We start from the raw sequence: 23,357 nt of genomic DNA on the forward strand, positions 1-23,357 counted from the left end.
ATCAATACCCTTTACAACCCTATAAAGGCCATACTCATCAACTAACACTGAAATGGAAAAAAAAAATGGCTTGAATTATTTTGGTGGATTTTATAGTTACTGCATTTTCACACAATGGTTTCTCTGAATGTCAGCATGAGACAAAATCATCTGTCACCGGACAGATCAGATCAGATCAGACCTGTTTCAGTCAAAACTCAATTTTGCACTGTCAAACAGAAAGAATTGTGATCATATATTATTATATGATTACTTCTTTAAGCAGTTCCCATCTGTGTCAAATTTTAGGTTCTTAATCTTTTATATTATTTACCTCTCCATCTAATATTCACTCCATCCTTATTTTCCTCCTTGATATTATTTCTCTCCACTCCATCCTTGCATTCGTGGGGACTCTGATTTGGCTTTGTAATTTGCTTTAAGGGTGTAATTCTAATTACTCTGAAAGTGCTTTGATTTATTATATTTCTTAGTTATGGAGATAGAATACCAAGAATAAGGTTGTCAGGGCCCACTTCAATCTCATGGTTATATTCAATGTTTATCAGTATCCCCACCCTCCCAAATGTCCACCTATGATATCCCCCAGCCCACCCTAGCATAGCTGGCAGGAGCCGGGCCTGCATTCCATTATGTTTGTCATTGAAGTTTTTTAAACTACTTTCTTATTGTAAAATCTACAATAATAAAGGGAAACTAGAGTCTGAAATTAATGGGAGCTCATGGCAAAAATGCCCCCCAAAGTGAAAAATATATCTAATAAATGTAACATATAGGGGCAAAATGCCACTGTAATTAATTTAGCTGTTTTTTATGTGCACCATTTGATTTTTAAGCGAAATCATATAATCAAGATTGATACAGTACAACGGCACAATTGCGAAAGCATTACTGCTTAGAAATGACTGATATTGATAAAACATTTTTTTACAGAAGGATTTCATATCAAATAACATAGCTTATTTAAATGCAAAATAGCCAATTATTTTTTATATTTTTTCTCTGCTAATAAAAGTAGCTCCAAACAAAGCCAAAGCAGGTCCAACTGTTCCGTGTCACCGAGCAACGCACATACTGACAGCCTTTCAGTAATCCCCCACAGACAAGTAGAATGATACAAACAGTGAATTGTCTCAGTGCTGTTACTGTATACTAAATATCAGCACTCTTGGAACGTAACTTGTCCAATAAGATTATTACCAGAACTAACTATAACTGTTATATAAATCAGTGTTATGGATAACACAATGGATAATAATATTTGCATAATATATGTATTTAGTGGCTCTGCAGACATCCTAGTGACCTGTCAGCTTTTTTTTTTAAATCTCTGAGACGACTGTTGTTGAATGTGTAGCTGATATTGAACACTGGCATGAACAAATAAACTGTCATGCCTGCACAGACATATACACTAATGAATAAGGAAATATGCACACATAGTAGCAAAGTCTCTAGCAATGACGGGTTTCCAGCACGGCTTGCACACTGAGATGAAACGATGATATGTACAGACATGACATACTCCTGCTGTGTGTATATGTGTGTGTGTGTGTGCCTTTTACATCTATGCAGTGCCCACCTTTGCCTGTTGAGTTGTAAGTGTACAGCATAAAACCATTAAAGGACAGAAGCATTAGCACTGAGTACATCTAAACATTTATGATGTGCTTAATCCAAATGAAATGCCATTTTGTGAACTCACTGCATGAATAATGTGCTGGTTTATTGCCAGGGCTTATTCTAAGCCTTCATATAGAGATAAGGCTTGGTGCTCATCTCTCTTCCTCGCTGCAGGCTACATTTGGAGTTCCTGCAAACCTATCCAATACTAAGAATTAAAATAATCACACGGCGACAGCGCTGTCATCAGACATCTATGACAAACTGCGTGGAATAACAGAGCGTAAATGCAGCAGAAAAGAGGACAGTTGAAAAAACACTTCAATAAAGACATGTGATGGTTCATATATCATGATGACATCTTGGTGAAATTAGGTTCTGTGAACAATTTAAATTGACAATTTCTGGTGGTGACAAATGGAACAGATCCAAATTGTGTTACGGGTTGTTTGCACTTGTGAGATGAAAGGTGTGCGTGTCATTCCCAGGATAGTAGGGTATTCTGCCGAGTGAATCTGCTGTGCGTTTGTCTCAACACTGGAATAGCTCTTGGCTGTAAAATTGGACATGCAGCCTGCTGTTCTGTTCCACACCACTAAATCAGATGCTACTGACAATATAAGTGACTGTGTCTCATGTCACTTATAACAGCCGCCCAACACAAACACAACGCATCATTACACTATCAGGAGAGGATGGCACGGCACTTCATAAAGCTGGAAAAGTGCTTGTAATTCTTAATCTAGTCCATTAAAGTGGTGATCAGGTGGTTTCCAAGTTGTGAGATCAAAGCCTGGTGTTGTGAGGTCATGTCCATTAAGTTCACAGTAAACTGGCAGCACAGAGCTGTGCTGATTCTCTCTGGATGGCAGTATGATTGGCTCTCAGTCTCTGCTGAGGTCAGGCAGTGATTACCTTAACCAGCATAATTTTCAGTCCCTCATCATCAGATCAATCTGCCTTCATAACAAAACAGCCCAACAAATGGGAAATCACAAGCTTAAAGGTGAAGTATAAAATGTATTTACCTATAGTGACACCAAACGGAATTGAAATATATATATATATATATATATATATATATATATATATATATATATATATATATATATATATATATATTATTGTTTTCAGACATGTTTCCAGAACATTCCCCCCCATTTTCCATTGGTTAAACAGAGTAAGGTACAAAGGGCTAAAGGCCCCACGAGGATAAAGGCACTTTTGATTTTATTTTCTCCCAAAACAATAAATGGCATCAAAAACTACCACAGCACTTTCCTAAACACCTGTTTTTCACTAACCACTGCAAGATTTTCCATGAGATCATCACGTGCAATGTCTCAAGACTGATTTTGAGGTAATTTGATCTAACACTGAATAACTTTAAAAACTTTGCAAATTTATTAGAATCCCTGAAATTATCACATTTATTTTGAGACCAAATACCTATTTTGTCATTTTCAGTTTTGTTTAAGGTAACTAAAACAAACTGTCTGATACGTGAAAGGAGAGTTTTTGGGGTAAAAAGCCCCCTTGTTGCAATGGCTAAGGCCCCCCATTAAACACATTGTGTTTCTTAAGTGGGGGGAATAGATTTGTTATAAAAGCGTTCAAAGTGGACTCAAATTGGCTACTCCAACCATAATGGAGATTAATATGTTTATAGAATACTTGAGATGTTATGAAATGCCAAATGTGTTTGAAAAGAACAAGAAATGGTTACCGAATTGGTTATTTACATAAGTTGACAAATTTTGCCCTTTAACTATTTCACAAAAAGAAGTTTGTTAGATTTCAATGACAAAAACCAGATATATTGTTCAAAATTAAGACAAATATATTTGGACAATGTTAGTCATCAAACGTTAGCTGAACATATTTAATGTGATGAACAACACGTGTGGTTACTTTGCTAGGAAACCTGTGTAAACTTAAGGGAAATTGGCTTCAATTACATCCATTAAAAAATATCACCTTGATATCAACTGATGAAAAGTACCCAGAAGTTAGTTCTGATAAAAGCCCAAACAACTGATTGCAGATGCCACTTGCTTTGATATTTTGTAATGTAATTTGATATTTATTGTATCTAATGCAATGAAATGTTTACATTTTAAATCAGGGACTAAAAACGGTTCAAGGAAAGAAAATGAAAAACAAAAATGAACGAAAATTGTTGCAGAACGTAACCGAAAACAGGAACAAAGTGATTTTCAATTGTTCCGGAGTAAAAACATTATTTTTAAATGCTGGTAACTGGTTATAACCGGTTAATTTCGTTCTGATAATTTTTTCACGAAACCAAAGGCCAAAAGTTTTATCACAGTAAATTTTTGGAACTACACCACTTCATGTTGCCCTAAAAAATGAAACATGTGCTTTGATCCTGAAGAAAACTACTGCATCACACATTTCTTTGCCTAATTGCCCGTTGTGGATGTAGCATTATGTAAATGAAGACCTTTTTAACAACTATGTATAATTACTACATATATGTGCACGGATAATCCAGATATAAGGAAAACATTATTAGAGGTAAAACTTACATTTCTCGGTTGTTTACAAGTCTTCAGTGAATTATTGTTAGATATGATGCATTAATACAGATTTGATGCTCCCAGGTTTTGAGTGAGAAACAGAACTGTATGCTTGTTATGATTTCTATACTGATAAATTCACCACACAGGAAAAAATGTAATTGCTTATTTTTGCTTATTTTGGTGAGGCAAGTGGCTTATTTTGGGCTTGTTTTTCCAGACATGATTGCTTGTTTTTCTTGCGAGATCTGGCAACACTGCAATTGGTATTTCACCCACCCCTTAGCACAGAGTACTGTCATTTTAAAAAGAACATTATTAACCATTCTTTTATTTTGTTCTAACCGGTTACCATTTGGAAAGGAGGCTGTGGACCTTCTGAACCGGGATGAAAAAGAACAGTTTTTGCTCAGAAGGAACCAAAATGAAAAACATTTCATTTTTGGTCCCTGTTTTAAATATGCATTAAGGGTCCACAATTGTCCAATAATAAAGCAACACTGCAAAGCAACTAAAGTAGATGGCAGTTCCGAATTGAATTGGCATTCAATGAGACAGAAAGAGACATCAGTAAATAGTCTCCATCTATGAGTTTCCTTGTACAGTTTTAACATGTGGGGTGGGGTCTTGATTTCCGGAGTAACAGATTGCAGAGCCGAGGAATGAACGAACAAAGCTCGCAGATGTTTCTCATTGCGTCTCATCTGCATTCTAATAAATGAACGGGAATGCAATCAGCTGCCATAGTTCTCCTTCTCGGTCTATAGCCAACACACACCACAAACACACACTTAAACCGCTGTCTGTGCATGTTCAGAACACATAATGACAGGAATTTACACCACCTGGCCTCTCCCCTCCACTTTAGCTCTCAATGACTCTTCATTCTAACTTCTTTTTGAGTCTTGCAAGTAGTTGTAGCTCAGAGGCAAGTTCTGTGGAGGTATAAGGTAGTTGTGTTTGTGTGTGAGCATTTATGTGGCTAATGAAAAAAGGGTATGTGGGTGTGGAATAAACATGGCACAAGATAAAAGGCTTGCATATACTGGGATATAAATGTAGAACAGGCTATAACATTACAGCTTCACATATTACATGTCTGTTATAAGGCTCTACTTCCTTTCATGTTAGGCTTCAGATTTATGTGAAAACACACATGGCCTTGGGGACTGTGCATTGAAAGGAGCTAAACTGTTTATTTATTCCTCAGAGGATAATATGAGGAATCACTGAGGCCAACCCCAGCAATATGTAAACTGTGAGTGATGAGACAGGGGAAGATAACTGCATTAGAATATGGTGTACATACCCACAAATCATCTAGAGGAAGGTGAATGAGGCAAGTTGATATAGTGCACTATACCTTGCCTCAGTGGCCAGTGGAGGTCTTGTATTAAAAAATGACATTTACAGTTTGGTCGCTCTCTCATAAATAAAATAACGCTTCTACATTTTGAGCTGACAAATGGCAGTCACTGGCACATCTTTCTGTTTGATGGGTGATGAGCTGTTTGAAGCCAATCGACTGTCTGAAGAACACTGCTTCTCTGCAATTTCCGGCACACAATTGCAAAGATTTAGGTTTCTGTTTTGATTCATGTGCAGTCCAAACTCTAACCTGGTGCTTCTAAATACCGCATAATCTCTTACTGAATTTAAGCATCTGTCTCAGAGAAAAAGATGCCGGGGTTATAACAACTAACATATTTATTAGGGATGAGCATGTTGGCCATTTTGCTTGCACAAACACTTGAGTACTCCATTTGTGTAATTTTTCAACTGTTGGTCTATGCAGACATGCATCAATATTCTTTGACAATGGATATTGCATCATGTCTCACACAATATGCATAACTTTTTAAAACACTGTGTTAAGTTAAAAACAATTCAACTCAAATAATAAAAATGGGGTCTTGAGATGTGTTTGATGCATTCCATTCCATTACTTGCATTCTTTCTAGCTGTTTTTGAAAGCAAGACCGTGTCCTGTGTGTACGCCCTCTAATTCTGTCCAAACAATTGCCACTTTTCCAGTTTTGGAATTCTCGTTGCGGAACCATGCCATTCCTTACCGATCAGGGCTCATCGGCATGGTTACGGTTTCTTTTTACATTGTGGAGCTGTGAAATCAGGATTCGAATGGACTGAACAGGCAAGTGACCAATTGTTGGTCAGCACATCCTAAAGGCATTCCACCAGCACGGTTGAGTATGGTTAGCTGACCGGGCTGAGAAATCCGGGCCAGGAACAGTAATCGTACAGTACCGAACCATGCTGAAGTGAAAATGCTACTGGAACCGCTACTCACTGTGCACAGAAACATTAAGGAGTACGTTTCCCAAAAGCATTGTTAGCCAACTATGGTTGCAAGTTCCATTGTTACCAACATAGTTCAATGTTCTGGTGTATCCCGAAACCGTATTTCCAATGAACATTCGCTAACAGCAATGCACAGTTGTGTGGTTGGAACTATAGCTCTTTACCTGTGGTTTGAAGCATAGTTTCTTTTCATTTGCTGTGTGGACATTTGAACTTCATTGAGGCTTTTATATCTTTTATTCCATATACTATATCATTCATTCTGTCATCACTTTGACCACGTTAACATGCATTTAAGAAAACAACTTATTCTGGGGGTTTTCTGAAATGTCATGTAAATGCGAATGCAGCCGTTTAAGGGATTTAAGGCTGATAAGAGAAAGTGCTTTATCACACACGGTTTCTGACATAGAACACAGCTTTTATGTGTAATGTGTGCTCAAGTGCGTCGGGGGAACACCAAAGTCTGATGTAGAGGGAAACCCCACTATTGCAGCTTATGTATCTGTCGCATTACCCAGTGCAAACATCTTTCCTGTCTTCAGCAGCTTTCTCACATTAAATGGCTTTCTGGCATATGTGTAAATGAGCTTGTATAATTTAATATTGCGTGATGTCATTAACGACAGCTCCATGTTGTTGAACCAGCGTGGTTCGAACAATGTACGTGCGACATAGTTACTATGGTTTCGGGAAACAGTCGTGACAAGCTAGTTAATTTCTTCAACAATGCATCGTACTATGGTGGTTAAGCAGTGAGTTACGTCAATGTACGGGAAATGCACCCTTGCCTGATGGTAAAAAAAGCGGCTAATGCTAAGTGCTGTTACTGCCCCAGACTGAAGGTTACTGCGTATAGTGTCTGTGTCCCAACTGTAACCAATAGGACTGAAAGATAAGAGCCAAAATACCACATTAATTTAATATTTATAATATGATATAGTCCTTTTACAGAAACAGACTGTCATAAAGTGGCAAACCATGTCTGTGTTGAATGAACTAGTATAGTTACAAACTGCTTGTAGAAAGAATAGGAAGTCTTGGGTCTGTCAACATTCACAGAGCGGATTTTCACAGAGAAACGGTATAAACTACAGACTCATAAAATAAGCTTTATTATGGAGAAATGTCTGTTTGTATAAACATACAAATTGTATTGTATAGAAACGATCAATTCCATCTCTGACTCACACACACACCCAGGTGGCCATTTGATATTTGATTTGAAAAAGGCAAAATCAGCTTTGGAACAGTTTTAAATGCAGTAAACTACACAGAGTGCCTCTCTCCTCAGAGCAAGACATTCTAGCTTAGAGCACTCTCATTAAACATCAGCTGTACAGGAAAGAGAGAAAGACAGCGCACTAATAAGCGAGAGTAGATTTAGAGGCTCTGGGTCATTTTCATCCTTTTTTTAATCTGACACTGATAGAATGATCCTTACACGTGGTTACTTCGAGGAAGCCAATCTGTGTGTTTTTTGAGCTGGTGAAGGCAGAGAAAAAAAGAGAGAGAGAGAGAGAGAGAGAAAGAGAGAGAGAGAGAGAGAGAGAGAGAGATCTTTCTTCTTTAATTAAAGCACGGCAGGCAGGATTAAATGGCATCATGGCTGCTTTCTAGTGGACACATTTGGCTCTGGAAATGTCAGCTATCCAAATGTCAACACCCGACAGCTCTGACGCCACTATGGTGTACAGACTGAGCCGATGCAGGTACACACCAGAGCAGGACAACGATGCCACTTTGCTACTTAACTCTATGTCAAGGAATGTGCAGTTGTCTAATTCACTGTCTAATTCTATTTCACAAGCAAATCCAGCCGGCAGGTACGTACACTGGAATATAGATTATAAAGGGGTTTGAATGGATACATTGCGACCTCACTAATCAACTAATCGGTTGATGGACAACTAGATAATCAAAAATAATAAAACACAATTTTTTTGTTCTTAGATTATTTAGTTTTAGCTCTTATATTTTTAGCTGTGGTGCTTTAATAAAAGTGCTGATAGTGCGCTGTGCTTTAGCTGATAGACAGTTTGCATGGTAGAACAATGGAAAAGTTGCGTCTTTAAATTCTTCACCTTCAAAGCACTGCCACTACAGCCATACATCTACATATGGACGTCTTTGGCTGATGCATCACATCTCGCACTATTTTACATTGTCCCACCATGAGTGCTGCTTTTTAATACACTTTGTCAAGTTCAAAGTAGTCCAATTTTTAAAAACACGTCTCTAGACCCCTGCATTCTAGCTGTCTTTGGAATGCAAGAACACATCGTGCATAAAAGCCGCTAAGAAACACGTCTGATCGGGGTCGAGTGAACTCGAAACCAGCTTAATAATGCAGGGCTTTCTTAAGACCCATAAGTTGACTACTCGTATATGCAACCCATGACAATTCAATTTGAAAAAAATGAAGTTTTGAACATCCCTAAGCCATAGACCTTTTCAGAACCATATTTCATTTTTGACATTAATGAAAATGAGGCTTTGAGGGATAGACTTACAGGCTCTTCAATGAGTTGTACTGTTTTAAATTGATGTTGATTGTTCAGCTGACGTTACATTGAAAAATGATCTTTCCAAAAAAAAGTCAGTAGACAAAAAAACTCCAGAAAATACAAGTTGTGGAAATTAAATGTGATCTAGTACCTTTATAAACCTTTATACAGTACAACTCATAGAAGAGACTGTAAGTCTATCTCTCACAACCTTGTTTTCATTCCCAATGCAAATTAAGTCTGACACTATTCTGAATAAGGTCTATGGCCCTCAGTTCCTGAAAAACATGCTGTTGTCTAATTCACTTCAAAACAAATGCAGCCTACATCACTCAAATTCATCTGCTTGTTATAGAGTTTGAGAAGAAGGAAAAAGGCTATAAAACAGTCCTGACAGGGAATGTTTTTGTCTCACTTTTAAGCCTAGGGTATGCTGTTTTTCACCTGCCATTACGTCTTGCACAATTCTATCAAGCATTCTAGCATTTCAAGGGATACTTAATTGACCATAAGCTCAAACAAACACTTTCAATGCATATACATTAAAACAACTTTGTGACACTCTTTAATACAGTCAGCATCCAGACACATGTGCAGACGATGTGCACAAGATATAACTACAAAAGGAAAACCAGAGCAGATACTTCCAGCTTTACACTGATCTCATACTCACCGATCACTTTGACGAAATATGCATCGGCCTCAAAGTTGTTCTTCAAAGCGTGGATGAAGAGCTCTTCGTTCCCTTCCACCTTGCTAAGCACGATCATATCTAATATACCCTGCAAATGAGAAATCAGAAGCCAGTCACTCACAATGCATCGAGCTCTTTGAATCTGTCCCGACTGATGAATACTCATATCCTTAATGGACCCTGCCAAGCTATTATGCTTTCTTATCAGCCCCTCTCTGTGGTCTATCGGTCTCGGTCTTAAGAACATCGTTGCACTGGGGCTCCTGTACGGATATCATCCTAATACAGTGCTAATGATGACTAGCTCTCATGCTAACAGAATCAGACATATGCGTGATGTTTGTTTAATGAGCCTTTAGGTTCATTAGTTATGTAAGCATGAGGAAATTCGAGGTAATTGGCTATATTGTGATAACGATGGGGAGAAGGTTGTGATAAAGATGGAGAGAAGGGCAGAGGGAGGAAAGAGTGAATCATGGATGGAAGGGGAGGGAGAGATGATGGCAAATTAAGACATGCATAAAATGCATGTGTATGTAGAGGATTGGATGCTTTAGGGCTGTCTAAAGCATGGAGATGTTTAGCATCCTTAGGGTAGCACAAAGAATACCACGAACCTACACAGATCTTCTTAAATGCACACCCAAGTAACTCAAGCTTGTCTCAGCATGCATTTGCTCACATTCATGCTACATTTATCCAGTGTTTTCTGCATTACTATTAAGAAGCAGCGCTGAACCACTTCTGAATCAACAGCGCCACAGCAAAATACAAACAAATAAAACATTTTGCTGAGTTACCAGCTTGTGAATTGTATGAGTCGAGAGAGAACAACTACAAAATTATATGTTGCCAATAAACTGTTAAAGCTGATGTGTGTTATTCTTTAGATGTTAAAATCTATAAGTAGGTGTGGCAGCGGGGGCGTGGTCAAGCATCTCTCCGGAGAGAGAAAGCGGTAAGGGCGCTTACACCTGAGCTAAATTATGTCTAACACCTGTCTCTAATTTCAGTGAGCACGGGGAGAGCGGCATAAATAGAGCCAGACTGCAAGTAGACGAGAGAGAGAGCCTGGGCACTCATTGTGAAGCCAAGAATTTATTGTTGCAAAGTTGAATTATTTTGTGAAGTAGCTTGTGGACTTTTTAGACTGAGTTATTCAACAGCGTAAAAGCCTTGAAAGACTGTATTTGCTGCAGTGAGGAAAATAAATGCTTACCTGAACCAGGGAAAGCTGCTTCTCGCCTCCTCTTTACAGTAGGTAATTTGTATTTTTTATTTTTTTGCCTAAATGTGTAATACTATGGCAATATCAAAACTTTACTTTGTTGTGACTCCAGCCCTAAGCAACCAAATTGGCCCGGTTGCTAGGGAGGGTAGAGTCACATGGGATAACCTCCTCGTGGTCGCTATAATGTGGTTCGTTCTCAGTGGGGCGCATGATGAGTTGAGCGTGGATGCCGCGGTGGATGGCGTAAAGCCTCCACACGCACTATGTCTCCATGGCAATGCACTCAACAAGCTACGTGATAAGATGCGCGGGTTGGCGGTCTCAGATGCGGAGGCAGCTGGGATTTGTCCTCCGCCACCCGGATTGAGGCGAATCACTACGCGACCACGAGGACTTAAAAGCGCATTGGGAATTGAGCATTCCAAATTGGGTGAAAAAAAAGAAAAAAAAAACTTTACTTTGTTTGCTTGAGCGGACCATTTGACTAATGGTGTGAGTTTGAGGCAGGACTATTTGTTTGTACAACCAATAGAAGACTAGTTTTGCAGAAATGTTTTTGAAAACAGTGATTATTTTTGCAGTTCCATTTGGTGACACTAGTCAAATTAATCAAATTTATTAAATTAAATTATTAGATCAAAATTATTAGAATATTAGAACAGACTTAAGTTTTCACACAAATTTGTTGCGATGTCTTGTGAGTGACTGCATGCATAAACTAAAATACAACACACTCTCATGGCAAAATCATGATCACGATCACGATTCGTACGACTTTTCTAAATTTGGCTAATTGGTATGATATCGTGCGACTGCACTCATTTGAATTCTCTGGACAATGTTTCCATCTAATACGCAACAATTACTTGCTTCTGTCACACACAACAGCTCCTATCATGTTTACACACTCTACTGATTGGTTAAGTTTAGAAAAGAGGTTTGAGTAAGGGCATAATATTAATAAGTATGTCCTTAACGCCTCATGCGTGGAACATGCGCTTACTTCCGCATTGCACATCCGGGAATTTGCACGTGATGAATTCGTACGAGTTTATGCGAACAAAATCGTGCGAGATCATACGAAATAGCCAACTCGTAAAAATATGAATTTTCATGAGATCGGGTTGCTAAGATACAGTGCAAGATGCTATCAAATTCACAAACAAACATGAAAAAAATGAGAGACAGATTAAGAAAAATAAATTGGTTTCTAATGGTTACATTTTTACGTTTAAATGCCAAGGCTGGGTTTTGTTTGTAAAGCATACACACTTACAAGGGGCGCGGATTAAATATGATACAAAGGATTGTTTTTGAAACTTTGTATGCCCGTTTCCTGGCATGAGACAACAAAATGATCACTATCTAAGTTCTTTATCTGAGTGTCCAGGAATTAAAGCAAGACACATTCATGTCTGTGTCTGTGTGTAGAATTAACCATGACTGTCCAGATCAACGACTCAAAGGACACTCAGAAATCAATAATCTATAACAAACCTTGAACAACGTGTGAGACACACACAGCTCAAGTGAGGGGAGATGTACTTGCCCTCAGGGAAGCTCCAGTGAGATTACAGAAAGTGGGAGGAACATGTATGAAATACAAGGTGGAGCACTGAAACCATGAACTAAGCAAACCCCTAATACTGATCAACAGAACAGGTGCAATGTATTACCCAAAGTCAAAAGAAAAAAAGAGAATAGAAAGATAAAAGAGAGAGCGCCAGTCCCCAATAATGAGATGGGGGAAATTAAGGACTTAAGGCCTATTCCTACCATTCTGAGATTGCAGTTAAAATTGACTGCTCAGTAAGATTCATAAATCACATAATTTGCACTGAGATCTTTTTTTCTTTTTTTTTTTTTTTTGAAGGTAGTTGACTATTAATTTGCTTGGATGCTGAAAAATGATCTGATTATTTGACTGATAAGAAATTAGCTTTGTTCAAAAGAGCTTTGTCTAAATCGCTTTTATTCATTTACATTTATATTTATTCGTTAAGTGGAAGCTTTTATGCAAAGTGAGGAATACAACAGAACTGATTCATCCTGAGGAGGCAGTAATAAGAGAAGGGCTGTAATACAAAGTTGCAAATTGCTCAGAGAAGCACAAGTTGGTGAGAGACAGTGATAAAAAAAATTAATTGAGATTTTACATTTCAAGTTACTACATTCGTATTTGTACGTTTAAAGGATTTGTCCTGCATACATATCAGATCTCAAAGGTGGGAAATTAACACAACTTACTGGGGAAGATTTACACTGTCACAATAAATACACAAAGAGCACGGAACAAGGAGACATTATAACCAATATATAATAATATATTATATAAATATAATAACCAATTAAAAGTATGCACAATTCATTGCAGCCAAGAGTGAAACAAATTTTTAGTGGTATGTGGTTAAAACGAGTAGTTCAGAAAATTCTGTCACCATTCACTGTCATTGCATCTTTTTTCCATACAATAAAAGTGAATGGGGACTCAGGTTAACATTTTGCCTAACATCTTTTGTGATCCACGGAAGCCATATGGGTTTGGAACATCATGAGGGTGAGTAAATTATGACAGAATTTGAATCTTTGGGTGAACTATCACTTTTTATAAGATTTGAGAAGATACATTTTAGGTAAACTACATTTTAGATAAAGTCTGTGCAAGTAAGGTGAACCTATTCTATTGATTAAGGATATGAATATGGAATGCAAATTGATGTTGTGCATGCATTTGCAGCATTCTTAGTGTAAACAGGTCTGAACACTACAAAGACTCCCAGATTATGAGATGTTTGGAGACTGGGGATTGCAGGAAATGTAGACTGTGTAATTCTGTTCACTCTCAATGTCAAAAGAAGAGAGAGCCTGTGTCGCACCAGTGGGGCAAAATTACAGTCAGAGTAAACCAGATAATGGCCAAAGCTCAGTAATGCAGGTCACACAGACATCAGCGAGACGAGAAGAGAGTGATGGGGGAGAGAGACAGAGAGAGATTGAAGTAGTGGTAGTGCTTCACTCTGTCTACTTAATTAAATCTTCAAAAGCAAGGGGAAAAGGCCAACACTTACGTCCTCATAGATGTAAAATAAGTGGCCACAAGAGCCCGGGGGATGGCACTGAGATCTGACTGTTCCCAGTGCACGCGGAACATTCGGCCTGCCTCGCGACAGCTTGCATTATTACGTGCCACATTCTCCAGTAGAAACGCCTGCTGCTGTGCACTGCAGCGAGAGAAAGAGAGAGAGAGAGAGAGAGATGTATGTTATTATGAACACATTTGAGAAACACAATGCTAAAACGTGAGTGAAGACTGTATCATGTTGAATTTAACCCTTGCTAATTAAGTTTGCAAGCACACAGCAAACCACTGAACTCTGACCAATTAAAGAGCATGTCTGAGCGCTGAGCACTTCTTCAATTACAATATTATCCACATACGCGTGCACACGAACGCCACAGAGTGCAATACAGTAGCACAGGGGTTGATGAAGCAGTAAGACTGGAAAAAAGGCAGAAACTCTGACGCTGAACTTTTCAATCCTCAAAAACAAAAAGGTAATTAAGCAGAGCCTATTCCTCCTCATAATTCAGTGCTGAGTCTGGGAGAGAGGGTGAGTGTGGATCTGGGAGCCAGCAGTGAATTATGGAATGAGATGCTTTTCTGCATTGCTCAACAACCCATCTGCTAACCCACTACTTTGTTCAGCAACCTTTATTCCATGCTTCTCTCTCTATGCTTTTCTTTTACGGCCTTTTTTACCTCTTAGTCTGATTTTTACCACATAGCTCTCCTCAGAACTACACCAATTTTGACCTGAGTGAGCTAGAGGCTAAAAATAGATACTGCATGAAGGTTTTCTTTTCTATTGTCATCCTGTTTTTGTTCTCCTGGCTTTCTGCAGAAAGAAATGCAGATGGGACGTGTACAAAACAGACATTTGAAGCTGGATACCTGCTGCTAACTGACTACAAAAGATAATACTTCAGTTGAGCTCTCTAACAGTGTGAATGTTAAAGGAATGTTCTGGGTTCTTCAGAAGTTACGTTTCTGTGGCATGTTTTGGATTATCATAGACAATAATTTCGACAGGTCCCTCAGTTTGTAATAACAAACAAAAAATATTACAGTAATGCACTTATAATAGAAGTCTATGGGGCAATCATTTTTGTTTAAATGCTTTAAAAATTCTTCTGTACAAAAATGTAGGTTATATGATCTTAAAGCAGTGGGACTACAGTTCAAGGTTAATGAATGTTATGTGTTACAGATATACTGTAATTCCTGTAGGTGGATTTTATTTCAATATTAACAGTCCTTTGCTGAGATTACATGGTCATGACAAGAGTTAAATAACTGAATATAGATTTGCACATGATTAGTAAGTGATTCTATCACATTATCTGAAGTTAAATTGTTAGTTACTTATTTTCATCCTACCTCTGTATACAGCCCCCAAAGGGAGTATTTTCCAGTTTTCGGATGCAGCCATTAACAGAGGACACTGAGGGTAGCCACAATCGTACTGTTTCCTAACCTGACTGCAAACAGCTCATGATAAAAGGTAAATTTCCTATATTAATCATCAGAATTTCTGTCCTAACTATCCATGACGATCGACAGTACAGGTGCATCTCAATAAATTAGAATGTCGTGGAAAAGTTCATTTATTTCAGTAATTCAACTCAAATTGTGAAACTCGTGTATTAAATAAATTCAGTGCACACAGACTGAAGTAGTTTAAGTCTTTGGTTCTTTTAATTGTGATGATTTTGGCTCACATTTAACAAAAACCCACCAATTCACTATCTCAAAAAATTAGAATACATCATAAGACCAATAAAAAAAATATTTTTAGTGAATTGTTGGCCTTCTGGAAAGTATGTTCATTTACTGTATATGTACTCAATACTTGGTAGGGGCTCCTTTTGCTTTAATTACTGCCTCAATTCGGCGTGGCATGGAGGTGATCAGTTTGTGGCACTGCTGAGGTGGTATGGAAGCCCAGGTTTCTTTGACAGTGGCCTTCAGCTCATCTGCATTTTTTGGTCTCTTGTTTCTCATTTTCCTCTTGACAATACCCCATAGATTCTCTATGGGGTTCAGGTCTGGTGAGTTTGCTGGCCAGTCAAGCACACCAACACCATGGTCATTTAACCAACTTTTGGTGCTTTTGGCAGTGTGGGCAGGTGCCAAATCCTGCTGGAAAATGAAATCAGCATCTTTAAAAAGCTGGTCAGCAGAAGGAAGCATGAAGTGCTCCAAAATGTCTTGGTAAACGGGTGCAGTGACTTTGGTTTTTAAAAAACACAATGGACCAACACCAGCAGATGACATTGCAACCCAAATCATCACAGACTGTGGAAACTTAACACTGGACTTCAAGCAACTTGGGCTATGTGCTTCTCCACACTTCCTCCAGACTCTAGGACCTTGGTTTCCAAATGAAATACAAAACTTGCTCTCATCTGAAAAGAGGACTTTGGACCACTGGGCAACAGTCCAGTTCTTCTTCTCCTTAGCCCAGGTAAGATGCCTCTGACATTGTCTGTGGTTCAGGAGTGGCTTAACAAGAGGAATACGACAACTGTAGCCAAATTCCTTGACACGTCTGTGTTTGGTGGCTCTTGATGCCTTGACCCCAGCCTCAGTCCATTCCTTGTGAAGTTCACCCAAATTCTTGAATCGATTTTGCTTGACAATCGTCATAAGGCTGCGGTTCTCTCGGTTGGTTGTGCATTTTTTCTTCCACACTTTTTCCTTCCATTCAACTTTCTATTAACATGCTTGGATACAGCACTCTGCGAACAGCCAGCTTCTTTGGCAATTAATGTTTGTGGCTTACCCTCCTTGTGAAGGGTGTCAATGATTGTCTTCTGGACAACTGTCAGATCAGCAGTCTTCCCCATGATTGTGTAGCCTAGTGAACCAAACTGAGAGACCATTTTGAAGGCTCAGGAAACCTTTGCAGGTGTTTTGAGTTGATTAGCTGATTGGAATGTCACCATATTCTAATTTTTTGAGATAGTGAATTGGTGGGTTTTTGTTAAATGTGAGCCAAAATCATCACAGTTAAAAGAACCAAAGACTTAAACTAGTTCAGTCTGTGTGCATTGAATATATTTAATACACAAGTTTCACAATTTGAGTTGAATTACTGAAATAAATTAACTTTTCCACGACATTCTAATTTATTGAGATGCACCTGTACATTCTGTCATTCGCTTGGTTTCTATTTTCGGCATCGCACCAGGTAACCCCACCCACTGTGAAATTGCACCGGTCCAAAAACTTTCTCATAACATTATACTGAAGCCAGCATCTCATGAGCTGGTTAAAAACTACTTGATGTCACACTTACCACATGTTTCACTGTGGTATTGCTCTCTTCAGACAGAGATTCAGAATGAAGAACAGATGACAGACATTCCCGCCCACTCTATCTCTGTTTGATTGATTATTCCAGTACAAAAAATAAGGCTGGGCATAGAAATGCATCTATTCTTGGACTACAAACTCTTCAGACATGATTTGATAGTTCGGTTCTCTGGTGTGTGTAGCTGTGTTCTGTTCTTTAGTATCACTGTGGCGGACCTGTTTTTAGATAAACAAAACGCATTTTCACTTGAACGCCCAATTTCGCCAGTGGGCTGCGTGACCTACTGGTTGCATGCAGTCTCAGGAACGCGCAGAGGAAAGCAATGGTCGGGCAACAGTTTCACTGAATAATACATTAGACTTCTCTTTTCTCTTGTTTATTTCTCACCAACCCTTATTGTATGCTTTCATTACAATCATGAGTCTCATGGAATAATTTATTAGACTTCTGAATTATACTTTTGTGTCCTTTTGAAGCTTGAAGATGTGGTCACCATAAACTGTCATTGTATGACATCACTGAGCACAAATTATTTTCACAATTTCTCCCTCTGTGTTAAGATAAATAAAGAAAGCCATATTGGCTTTTAACAACACAGGGGTGTGTAAACAATGACTGAATTTTAATTTTTGGATGAACTATCCCTTTAACATCTTGTGGCTATATACAGGATAGTGTGTATATTAAAGTTTATCGTTTAACGATTATTTTAATGGTGCATTTTCTGTGGTAATCAACAGCAGGCCATTGGTTCATTCGATAGATCTTAACTTGTTTTAAATCTAGAATAATCATTTAATGTGTGTGTATGTACAGTACATCATCGGCTGTATGCATATCTGGTGTTTGCATGTAATAACTGGGAAGCAAGCTAAGCATGAAACAGACACATTTCTCCTGTATAGTATATGTACAGCAAAGTGATTGTACCTAATTTAACTCAATTGATAGACATTAGATTCAGCTTAACAGTGTCACCAACTCTCTGCTCAATGCACACTGCACAGGTCCACAACAAACAATAATGCAATGTGTGCTTTAATTTCATATTTAAGTGTGACCATGAATTTCTCAGAGTAGTTGTCCCAGCGTTTTGGAATGCGATGAGACTTCCCGCTCGGATTGTGCTGGTCAATCTGGAGCTTGGTCCACTAATCCTCACATTTCACAGTCAAAGCCTCTGCGCACCTTTGCTGGCTGCCTGTCAGCGCAGACCGATTTGGGGGCTTTGCCAAAGTCAGCCAGCCAAGCAGGCAGCTTCTGTCCCCTCACAGGATTAACTGACACCACACTTACTGCAGCGAAGAGAACAGCTGCTTTACAGACTCTTCACTGGTTTAAACACTTGCCGCACACAGAAGGCAAGTTTTTGTCTTTGTGTGGATGTAAAACTGCGGTGACTGCCAATTTAAAAGACTAGTGGCTGAAACACACCAGTGAATTTGGACAGTGCATTACATGCCTCTGAACAGACACAACTAGGTGTGTGTTAGGGATTGCATGTCAACTCACTTTTATTAGTCAACTAGTCAACCGGAAAAGTAGTCGACAAGTCTACAGATCAGTGTTTACCTTATGTAAATGACTCACAAGAGGCTCTGCAGCTTTCCAAATCTTTGCTGTTCCTGACAGATCCAACACTGTGTTAACAGAGATTGATAGAGAATGATTGATAGCCTGGCTGAGATGTTGTGGGTGAGACACTAAAGCACACATATCTCCACTACTAGCTTAATGCCACTTGCCCTGTCATAAATAATAAAAATAAAATACAAGTAAAAAAAAACAGTCATGTCCCATTCGTTATAGTTTCTACCAGTCTCTGGCTGACACTTGATTAGATCAGACTTTCTCATAATGTGCTGTGTGAACACAAAAGCACTCTGGGTAAACTTTATTTCCACTTTTGCATAATTCTAAATATATTTAGCCATACTAGTTTACTTTACAGAACTAATGTCATGCAGCTACACTGGGAGGCAGTTTGTTTAGAACTAGCTCAACTAGTGACTAGCGGCAGAGCTAATCAACTAGTTGGTGAAACCTCTAGTGTCTGTGTGTTTGTGTATGTGTGTAAATGTAGTGTATATTTGCCATTCTTAGAGTGTGAGTCTGGTCACTGGGCATGCAAGTCCAACTCCCTGTCCTCACGCTTTCTCTGTGGAGCACATTCGTCACCAGCGGCCTGCTATGCCAAAGAGCAAACCCTTGTGCGCAAACACACACACACACTCACACACACACACACACTCACACACACACACTCACACACACACACACACACACACACACACACACACTCTCACACACACACACACACACACACACACACACACACACACTCCTCTAATTGTGAGTTTTGGACCCAATGCCATGGCAAACCTAGCAGGGAAGAAGAGGCCAGCGGCAAGCCCACAGGCTGACCTCTGCCTCTGTCAACCTCCCTCAGCTTCTATATCTTTCTCTAGTGAAAGAGGGATTTGACTTGAAGACGTCAGTTATCCAGAGTACAAACAAGGTGTGAAAGAATGAGAGTCAAGAATGTTGAGAGGGACAGCGGGTGTAGGTATGGAGATTCTTAGAGGGGTGAGGTGACAGAAGCAGAGAAATCTTGTCCCCCCAGGCATCTCTTCAATAGTGGTCCACCCACTCTTCCCAAGACCTCTTCCTCTCGGTTGCTGTATGTATTGATGTACTTTTATTTCTGTTTGATCTCAAGGACAAAAATAATGCAGTCTAAAGGGTGGATGGTGTTTAAAAAATTTGCAACAGCTGCTTTCTCTATGGAAACAGCATTCTGGTGAACAAGGGGAGAAAACGGTGAGAAAGAAAGAGAAAGGCTCGGTTCCAAAATCTAGTCAGCTGCCTTGCTGTCTACTGCCTACATAAGCAGCTGCCTTCAAAGGCATCATCCTTTTTCATTTGTAAACTCAGTTTTTAGTTTTGCAACATAATAGTTTTCCAAAGTATGCGGTAATGGAGAGCATTTTCACAATGCTGTTTTTGGTGGAGGAAAACACTGTTCTATCGTAGAAGAGAGACATAAACATGGCAAAATCATAATTTTTTTTTTAAACAAAAATGTAGTACAGTGGAAAATGTAGTAAAGTGGACTTTGGAAACGATGATGTTACGAAACTGAAAATAGAGTCGTTAAATGACAATGGATTAGTGTGGCTTAATGTAGCCTGATGCAGAATCCTAACTGAATAAAACCTCAAAAAATAAAAATTTTCTGATGTCTGATTTCATAGCTGAATCAAACCAGAGAGTTATTAAAGTGCAGAGGACAGACTCAATGACTGCTGAATAGAACTAGATTAGCAGCGCCTGTGGCAGGTTGAACTTCTCAACTGGCGAAGGAAGTACAACCTCTGCTGGGCCTTTTTCACAATGGAGTCAATGTGTGTCTCCCACTTCAGGTCCCGTGAGATGGTAGTGCCCAGGAACCTGAATGACTCCACTGCTGACAGTTACTGTATCTTTAAGACCAGGGATTTTTACAGAATTGTTTGGTCAAATGGCTTCTTGACAGCATCCATGCAATTTGTTATTAGAATTAAATGTTTATTTTGTTGTTTATATATGCTGGTATATGTTGGTGCGGTGGTATTTGTCGCAGGCAATGCGTAGCAGGGGTGCTGCACTATTGGCGGTGTTGATCTATCTCTTTTGGGACCTCCCAGTAGCTGGGCCCCTGAAAGCTGTCCCCTTTTCCACCCTTATGGGCAGCCCTGGCCATAGTGCTAAATGCATAAGCGTCCCAGCGTGTACGCTAGAGAAACAATGAATCCTGCAGGCTCAGTTTCAGTCTCTCTAGCCCCTCACAGAAGCGTCTCTGACTGCACTGAAGAACAGCGCTTGAGTTTGCACTTGTTTAGACAACCTGCTTCTTTTTTATTGAAATGCTGGACACAATATGAATATGCAAATAGTTTATTATAAATATCACAATACATGTATCTAAAGTATCAATACAATATCTTGAGAAAAAGTAATGCGGAATATCGATATTTGATTGTATCGGCACAGGCCTAATCATTCAAATAGCACTCTTCATGTGAAGTGCATGTGTCATGTCTAGATGTGTTCATGTTCATGTTTTGTGCTTATGTCTTTTATTTTGAAAAGTAGTTCCATGTCATGTTATTTCCTGTTTCCCTGCCATGTCATGTGATTTCCTGTTTCTATGTCAAGTCATGTGATTTATCCTGTTTCCCTGATGTTCATGTGTCTTGTTTCTATTGGTTCTTAGTCTTGTTATTAGTTCTGTTATGTCATTGGTTCATGGTCATTGTCTTGTATCTTGTTTATAGTTCATTATAGTCTGTTCATTGGTCAAGTCATGTCAAGTCAAGTCATGTTAAGTCAAGTCTTGTCTAGTTCATGTTTATGTTTTGTTCTCGTTCACGTTTATGAATAAACTGCACTTGGGTTCTACACTTCATCGTCATCGTCTGCTTGCCAGCTAACATTACAGCATGGGAGACTCAACTATTGATTTCAATAGCGTTTGGTGATAGCAGTTGCTAAGCTAATGCTAATGCTAAGCTGATATCATAATAAGCATTACAAATTAGGGTACAAATATTGTGTAGAGTAGGTTTTAATTAGATTTACAGTTGTATTCAAAATTATTCAACCCCCCTGACCTGAATTAAAACTCATCAACTAAAACCTCAGTAAACAGTCAAAGTAAGTTTTTAATACACATTTAGTGATTTTGAGAACAAAGAGTTCAGTTTACCCAAATTTTAAAATAAAAAAGAACTAATTCTCTCCACAAATGTCATGTCAAAAATATTCAACCCCCAAAGTCAGTCATTTGTGGAGCATCCTTTATCCTTAATAACAGCAAATAAATGTTTCAGGTAAGTGTTCTCAGGCTTAGGACACCTCTCTATTAGAATTTTTACACATTTCTCATGAGCAAAAGCTTCCAGCTCATTGACATTCTTTGGTTTCTTTGCTGCCACTGCTTCCTTGAAATCCCAACAAAAGTTTGCAATGGGATTTTAATGATGGACTGAAAGGGCCATTTAAGGATATTCCACAATCTATCCCTGAACCAGATTTTGGACAACCTGGATGTATCCTTGGTTTTATTGTCTTGCTGGAAATTCCAGTGATCACCGAGCTTCAGTTTACACACTGAAGGCATCACATTTTTCATGCCAAAATGGCCTGATACTTGAAAAAATCCATGGTGTCATTCACATAGTCAGGATAGCCATTTCCTGCAGCCGCAAAACACCCCCATAACAGGACTGATCCACCTCCATGCTAGACTGTGGGTATTGTGTCGTTCTTGTCATCACCTTGTCATCTTACTCCAGATGTACTGCTGACCCATGGGTCTAAAACGTCATGGTTACTGGTGTTGCCCAGCCCACTGCTCTGCAAATGTCTGTTAGAGAGGCACCTCTAGCCAGGGCCCAAGAAGCCGCTACACCACAGGTAGAATGGGCTCGTAGCCCTACCGGGGGCGGCATGTTTTGGGCGAGATATGCCATGGTTATGGCATCAACGAGCCAGTGGGCGATCCTCTGCTTGAAGACAGCGCTTCCTTTCCGCTGTGCATCAAAGCAGACAAAGAGCTGCTCAGAGACTCTAAAGCTCTGCATGCGATCCAAATAGATGCGTAAAGCGTGCACCGGACACAGCAACGACAGGGCTGGGTCTGCCTCCTCCTGGGGCAGCACTTGCAGGTTCACCACCTGGTCCCTAAAAGGAGTGGTGGGAACCTTGGGCACATAGCCCGGTCGGGGTCTCAGGATCACACGAGAATAGCCCAGACCGAACTCCAGGCATGTTTTGCTGACAGAGAACGCTTGCAGGTCTCCTACCCTCTTGATGGAAGTGAGTGCAGTCAGGAGGGCAGTCTTCAAGGAGAGTGCCTTAAGCTCAGCTGACTGCAAAGGCTCAAAGGGGGCTCTCTGTAGACCCTGAAGAACTACGGAAGATCCCATGAGGGAACGAGGGGCGGTCTGGAGGGATTAAGCCTCCTGGTGCCTCTTAGGAACCTGATGATCAGGTTGTGCTTCCCTAAGGACTTACCGTCAACTG

General features: G+C 39.4%; 1 pseudogene; it reads right to left on the minus strand.

Moving 5' to 3' along the window:
• The window catches only part of LOC127441452 (T-cell immunomodulatory protein-like), a 197,356-nt pseudogene that overhangs the window by 42,034 nt on the left and 131,965 nt on the right, over positions 1–23,357 (minus strand).

Source organism: Myxocyprinus asiaticus, chromosome 1, assembly GCF_019703515.2.
Source record: "Myxocyprinus asiaticus isolate MX2 ecotype Aquarium Trade chromosome 1, UBuf_Myxa_2, whole genome shotgun sequence".
Classification (NCBI taxonomy): domain Eukaryota; kingdom Metazoa; phylum Chordata; class Actinopteri; order Cypriniformes; family Catostomidae; genus Myxocyprinus; species Myxocyprinus asiaticus.